We start from the raw sequence: 8,179 nt of genomic DNA, 5'->3' as shown, positions 1-8,179 counted from the left end.
CATTCCTTGAAGCTTTGCCCACCCCACACATGCGAAGGGTGTTGCCTATTTTGCTCTGAAAACATGAATAAGACAGAGAAGCACTATCAACGATGCAACAGGCTATGGCGCTCGGCTGGCTCATCTCCCGTGTGTTCTGCGCAAGGCCGCCACCCGTGGCGCGTCCATCGGCGCGCACTACGCATATATGTAGCGTCAGCACCCATTAACGGCACAATCAATCGACATCATTTTAATGTGAATCATTCTTTGAGAACTACAGGTTTTGTGTGTGTGCGTGTGTCTGTCTGTGTCTGTCTGTCTGTCTGTCTGGCCTCCTGCGTCAGGATGCAGTCGTGGTCGTTTCTTGAACTAGGAAGCATTGTTTGACCAAGCACAATCTTGGTCGAAAAACGATCAGCCTGCAAAAGAATATTCTTTCGCACAGAACCTTTGAAGACGTCGTTTTCCCCGGAGGGCCCGCAGCTTTCAGGAAGAGAGTGCAACTACTGCTGATTGTCTTCATGCGATACACGGAGCTCTTCGACACCTGGTGACCCACACAGTGACACTCATATATGAGGCTCAGGCGGAGCCATTGTCGCCTATGTATGCCAGGGCAACCCCGTCGACTGCAACACTTGGACACTGAGACGAAGCGAATATGCAAGAGTATAATATTTGAAAATATCGAATATTCGCACAAGCCTACCTAAACTGTTTCTAGCCTGTTTGGTGGGCCGATCCCAAAAATAGTGGTCTAAAAAATGTGGGCCATTCCACGTGCAGCCTGAAAATGTGGTAAAAAATATTTACATAGTCCGATGCTCCTCCTTCTCCTCCTCGTCAAGTCAGGTGTGATGCGATAGAGGACCGTGCGCAGTGGCTCTGTTCCATTAATTAATTCTCACCCCCTGCCACAGCTTCCTAGAGGCTACCATTTGTGTTCTGTTTATGTTCATAGAACATGATGTCTCAAGCAATGCATACATCTTACAGATATTTAGATTTATACAAACAACATTACAAATACGTACCACAGATAAGCTAAGTCCCATTCAGATAACATTTCTGTAACGCAAGTATATTGCAGGTGGACATATGTGACCTTTGATAGATATATGCTCACTTTAGGCGTGCAGAGGTTTATAGAGCATCTAGTGGATATCTTTCAGTTCACACTTTCCAACTATACTTACAAGTGACACAGCAGATTTACTATCAAGGACAAATTCAATATAATGTTTGCAGCAGACACCACAAGATCAGATACACTGCATGCACACATTAATGCACACGACTGTGATGAAGAAGCACAGCATACTTATTTTCCTGGACCTCCCGACTGCCAAGCCGAGCATATCAAATTATTAAATCTTTAAAAGTAAACTATCAGATAACAGGCAGAGTAGATGTATAGATATCAGCTGCTTTTACGCAATTTATTTTGCATACTTTCCAACTACGCCTTGAACAAATGAGGAAACATAATTCTCTCATAGGGAAACTGAAAAAGAAAAGGCCTATGGGGGGACATCCTACTCATGTGTAGCTCAAAAAAGTATTTTTGTCATGTTACAACATACATCAGATGTCATGTAATCAGCAATGCCATAGCCACTGGCTACCACATTCTGGAACGAAAATTATCTGAAAATATTCTGCAAGCCTTTACTTTCTAGCCTGAGCCTATGGTTTCACCTTTTCCTTCTGCAAAACTTAAGTACCACATTCAATGTGAATGGCATATTCATGCACACTAAAGCTCAAGGAACTTAGCGTTTTCAAAGATTATGCCACATAAAAAATTTAACTACAAAACTTTATTTATAGCCCCCTACTGATACGACATTTCAAATAAATTAAGAAAACTTAAAATGCAGCTCGTACATCTCTACAATTTCAGCATGTACACGAGAGGTACGCGGACGGTGTACATATTCATACTGATATTTTCACAAACATCCAGTGCTCGTCCGGTGCTGTGGTTGCCCCAGCAAGAGTTATTACCATCAGCTTTAGGACTGACCACCCAACAACATCGACATCTGTGGAACTAGCTGCTTTTCGCGCTGCACTATGTTTCTTCAGTCAAGAACCACCTCGACAATGGTCAATCTTCAGTGACTCAAAGGCAGCCCTACAATCTGTGCTATCAGCTCTGCGTTGCGGGCCATATGAACAGCTTGTATTCGATATTAGATGCCTACTCCATACATCACATGAGAAAGGACACGATGTGACGTTTCAGTGGCTGCCAAGTCACTGCGGCGTCATAGGAAATGAAGACGCCGATAATGCCGCTCGGGCAGCTCTTGAAAGACACACAGGAAGAGGTCATACCACTTTCATGGTGCGATGCAGCTAGCAGACTTCGAGTGCCTGCACAGGAGATTACGCTCTTTCTATGGTGCACACCAAGCAGCCAGACCAACCGGAGCAATCGTCAATACCACCTGCTCTCTTTGATGCATCTCTGTATGCCAACTGGACACGGCCGAAGAGAGGCCATTCTGCTTTATCGCTTATGGCTAGGGGTGGCATTTGCAAAATCTTACTCATTTCGCATTTGAATGGCCGACAACGCTCTCTGCAATGCCTGTCTGCGAGGAGACGCTAGAACACATTCTATGCGACTCTCCTGAATATAATGCTCAGAGACAGGCCCTGGCATCCATTCTAGCGCACCTTTACAATAGACCATTGTCAGTTGAAACGATTTTCACATACCGCCGACAGAAGACATCACAGCTGAAGGCGACAAAACAACTACTTCGGTTTTTCAAAGAGACGGGCTTGGACAAGCGGCTGTGACAGTGATGTCATGTACCACGCAAGAGTGACGGACTGTAACTGACGATGTGTGTGCTGTGCTATATGCTCTCTCTCTCTCTCCTCCCCATCTTTCATCCACCCCCCATCCTGCTCCCATGTGTAAGGTAGTAAACCGGTTGAGCTAAACTGGTTAACCTCCCTGGCCTTTCCTTCTCAGCTTTTTCCTTCCTTCTTTCCTTCAGCATGTAATCTCCATAAGAAGTGTAATTGTAAAGTAGAATGAACGTCGACAAATGGATCATACCTGGATGTTGATAAGATACCGGTGGTCCATGGGGATATATATAGGTATGCCCCAACTCAGCTCAGAAAGAGAACATTTGAGCACTTCCGCGCCTGAGTGCTGCTTCTTCCGTGCCTTCGGCCCTGACACCTTTTCTCTCTCTCCTCATCTCTTCGCAGTCCGTGCCGAGTCTCAACGCTGCCGCCAAACGATCAAGTGCAATATCCAGGTCGAGGGCAAACAGCCACTTTAGATGTGCTGCTTCTTCAGCAATTGTTTCACTCCTTGTCACCTCGGCAGCCCTTCTCACCTCTGCTCAGCCGACATCCGCAGCTGCGGGACAGACAGGCTGGCCCTGCCAGCTAGAGCTTAATTACCCGTATATAAATACTTGACGAGGGGAAGCGGGGGGTAGTATTTTATGCTTGGGTACGTGCTGAGTGTGTTCGCCAACTTTAGTACAATGGTGTACAACAATTGTACATCAGACAAACTGGGCAATATTTTAATGATAGAGTAAGGCAGCGTAGGAACAATGTAAAAAAATCAGGTATGGTAGCCATTCAGCTGCGCATTGCAACAAATGTGCATGTACCCCAATGTTCAGAGACACTAGGTTTCTGAAGCATGCAAAGAGCAAAAAAGAAAAATTGTAGAAGCTAATGTGTCAGCACAGTGTCACTCAGCCTTACAAAACTTGAGATAAACTTTCTAGATAAGCACCTCTACTTGTAGGCATTACGCATGCCTTTTAACCTTTTTGGTTATTGTTGGTGTTCTTTTGACATGTTGTAAAAGCTGGTTGTTCTTTCAATAAATTTTCCAGTTGACAGTACAGCGCCCGTCCTGTTGTGCTTGTTTTCGATACCTGTCCTCGTCTCTTTTGCGCTGCTTCAAGTTTTACTCAAGATAAACGAACTTGCCCAAATCAAGTTGTTGCTGGTACAACAGCATTGTCACCATTGCACATCAGACAGAAGAGCCTTGTTCTTCGTAAATGTGACATACTTATACCATAACAGCACTCTTTCCATCTGGCTTTTTTCATTTTAATTTGTTTTAATGCATAGAAGAACAACCACTGCAACTACATATTAAAACCATGTTACATTCGGCCATTCTTTTGTTTTCTTTGAGAACTCAGTCATTGTTGAGAAACAATTTACATATTCGACAAATGTGTGAAGTTAAAAGGCTGTTCATGAGAACAGAGAAGAAAGCAATGAGCAAGTGACAACAGCAGTTGTGTGATTACGTAAGTGGTTGGCAGCGAATGATTAAGTCACGATTTGAGTGAGTTGTGACACTGATGTCTGGGGAAACAAAAGTTGCATTATTCACCTTAATCACAAATCTGTACATTTATAGTAAACATGACACACATAGCCATACATAGATCGGCATAATCTGTCATGAGTATGCTGACTCATACACTCATTATACATGTGCAAGTGTGTATGATAAAGGGTTTGAGTGGATGGCAGTTTTAAAACTTGGCAAGTTTTAAAAAATTCAAAGCACGAAGTTTACAAATCCATAAATCTACACCAAAAACAGATATTTGAATTTTGTAAACTACATATGTTTAGCATCTGAAGTGGACAAATTTTATATATGGGTTTATAGCTTACATGAAATTGTAGAAATGTTTTTTCAGTTATTTTGTTGATAGTTCCTTCTCCTTTGAAAGTGAAGTTCCTTGGACAATGATCGGCAGCGATGATCAGATGCAGACAGTAAGCAATGTAGGTCAGATAAACAAAGTGTTTATAAGTAAATGTCATCACATACTTTACAAGGAAGCAAATCAGTTACAAACTCAATGGCTGTGAGAGCAGTGTCTCACTCTTCCCTATTGTCAAAGAAAGTTAGAGCCCAGAATACTGTTAACGTAGACTGCATGGAGGCTCAATAATTGGTCAGCAATTCTAATTACAGCCCAAACTGAGGTGCACGACATTGTCCAGGTTAATATACATTGAACAGACAATGAAAAAGGGGTAGAGTGTCGCTGTCCTGTCCCACAGATGCAATCACCAACGGGAGTCAAAATTTGGCAGGCCATACGGCTGGGCTTACTCCCAGGTTTAAGGTTTCTCTCAACAATTTTCTCTTTCTGCAGCCACGCTTTCTCTTTCTATTCGTATACAGTCAGCCATGGTGTCAACAAGAAGCATTACACTTACAGAATTTATATATCCACATTATTCCCCACCTCGATGGCATCCATAGCTCGCAAAACAAGTGATAGATGGTGCTGCATGCTGCATACCTGAAATGTCTCGACAAGTGCTGCTTACAGAATCATATTTTATTGCCAAGCCACAAAGCTGTGCATGATGTTTCAGTTCATTTTTATTTAGCAGTGTTCAACAATCTTCGTAAAAGACTAGTGGCCTAAACAAACAAATTACTTTCTACAGATGGTAGATTTTAACATTTTCTTTTAATTGCAACAAACCACGTATAAACTGCTGTAGTAAATGCCAAGCAAAAGCATTTCTCCGTTCTCAGGTATATTTAGATAGGAGCTCCAGAGGTAGAGCTTGCTTGCAATGCCACTGGCGAAACATCTTTTGCTTTTATGCTTTGAAGCACAAGTTCTTTCATAACTTGCATAAAATAATGTAATCGGTGTGTTCTTGAAGACATGCTGTTATCGCCCTATCTGAGTGTGTCTCCAACTTGAAGCTTCAAGCTCTTCACGAACACTCGCCGTGCTATATGAGGGTCACCGAGAAACTTCTACAGTATGTACAGTCGACCAAAAAAGTTTACGGACCACGGGGTCTCAGAAAATGCTAAATATACGAGCTGCCTTTAAAAGTAGCCAGTAAAACCGTACATCACAATGTTGTTTGCATATACCAGTAAAGGCTGGAAATGGGAATACGAGGCTGCATTTGGAGGCTGCGGAGATATTCCACTTTTTGTCAGGTCTCTTGGTCCGTAAACTTTTTTGGTCGACTGTACATATAGCATCCGAGTGACAGGTACCTCAGCTCTGATTTGTCGACCCCGACTGTGCTTTCCCCGAACATCACTACTGAGTTGAGGTCTTTCTTTGTAAGCACAAGGTAGCTCAATCATTCATTTTTGTATTATTATTTGTTTAATTGCTTTGTCGTCATATTACATCCTGTGATAACAAAGTGCCAGCACATGGATGAAATGCATGAAGTTCGGTGCATTAGAGAAAACGCTATGTCTACAGCTGAAGCAGCAGCTGTTATATCCACATCTCAGCTGGAACTGCACTCAAGGCATATGATGGACTTGCGTTTAGTACACTTTCTTCGTTGACCACCAAACATACTATACTCCTGTACTCCCGTCTCACCAGGTCCATGCCAAGTAGCGAGAGATATGGGGTGTGCTGTGGCAGCAGGGGTTGCACAATATGTAGTTCCGTCATGGTACATTGCCTAACGGTAACTACTGTACTTGTGTTAGTGTAACTAGACTGCGTGGACATGTTTGGACACTTCGTTGGGCTGTAAAAAATTGCTTAGAGTACTCGCTATACAAATGTAAATGAGATTGACTATTGAAGTCAAGAATATAGTCCCTCACCAAAGTGGCTGATAATTTATGTAAAGGGACTGTCTGCTGCTTTTAAAAAACCTTCTATTTCATAGCGCAATAGAAAGCATATCATCCAAAGTGTCTGAATGTGCAGTGGTTTTTCATGAAATCAAGCAGAACTCTTTAAAACAGAAATTTTCGATCTGCATAGTCTTTTCTTAAAACACTGCACGAATACCTACAACACTAATTACTGGAAGTGATGGCAATCTCGGAAGCCATGCATCAATGCACCACTTCCTTCACCCTGACTGTTCATTTGCAAAAGGTGGTGCCACTTTTCGACAGGCATTAGATGGAACTTACTCTCCCTGCTCGGCTATTCGGTTGCGTGAAGGCACACAGACTGGTTGGACTGTTACACCATCCAGTGACACTACATGTCATTCTTGCACCACTTTCAGAGCCAAATTAAAGATATATTTCCTCCTTTATGGGATACAAGCATGCTCGTTTCTGTCAATATGACGCACCATCTTCTGATTCCCACCACAATCCAAAGACATGATGAGAGCATTAGACAGTTCCTTTAATTTTAAATCAGGTTGAAATAATTTGCACGAAAGCTATGAAAAACATCAATGATAATTCACATCACACAGATCACCTAGAAATATGAATTAAGGGCTTCATTTCACACCTCCACTTCCGAGTAGCTGTTCAATCATGCATAAAGTTTCATACAATAATTACTACAGAGAACTGTCGCACTAGTGTCTACAGGGGCTGCAAGCGGGATGGCTCAGCCAGCATGGGAAAGACGGCTAGGACGTGGCATTGCCCAAACTTAGTCCATCTGGCTTCAAACAGCATCGTGACATTACAAACGCGTCAATTTCAACAAAGTAGTGCATGATAAATAACTAAATAAACGTTAAAATCTTCTGACGACAGGATTCGAACAACAGACCTCTAGCACAGAAGCCTGATATCGAAACCATTACGCCAGGGATCTGTGCGTCAACAAGCGGCATAGAACACTTTCAAGAATTTCTTGCAGGCAAGCCAACACGTCGAGATGCTTCGGGTGTTTTCATTTGGTCACCTTGACAGGCGGAACCATTGCAATTGGGTGAGTAGCAATTACGCATGTTTGCAGATTCTTATTGCCTTCTGCATTTATAAAGTACACATTGCCTTGAAATTTAGGCAGCCAAACCAGGCAAAAAATTAAAAAATTAAATCATGGGGTTTCACGTGCCAAAACCACTTTGATTATGAGGCACGCCGTAGTGGAGGACTCTGGAAATTTTGACCACCAGGGGTACTTTAACGTGCACCTAAATCTGAGTACACGGGTGTTTTTGCATTTCGCCCCCATCGAAATGCGGCCGCCGTGGCCGGGATTCGATCCTGCGACCTCGTGCTTAGCAGCCTAACACCATAGCCACTGAGCAACCACGGCGGGTAGCCAAACCAGGCAGTGTAAGTGTAAGTGTAATAAACAAAGCCACAAGAACGTCTGAAGCCTCAAGCATCAGATCCGACAAATCCGTGTACTAACCATCACTTCCGTGAGGGCTGAACAATCGCAGCATCAGAGTTCACTCTAGTAAT

Source organism: Dermacentor albipictus, chromosome 3, assembly GCF_038994185.2.
Source record: "Dermacentor albipictus isolate Rhodes 1998 colony chromosome 3, USDA_Dalb.pri_finalv2, whole genome shotgun sequence".
NCBI lineage: Eukaryota > Metazoa > Arthropoda > Arachnida > Ixodida > Ixodidae > Dermacentor > Dermacentor albipictus.
The sequence above is the reverse complement of the archived record's forward strand: the minus strand, read 5'-3'. Positions refer to the sequence as shown.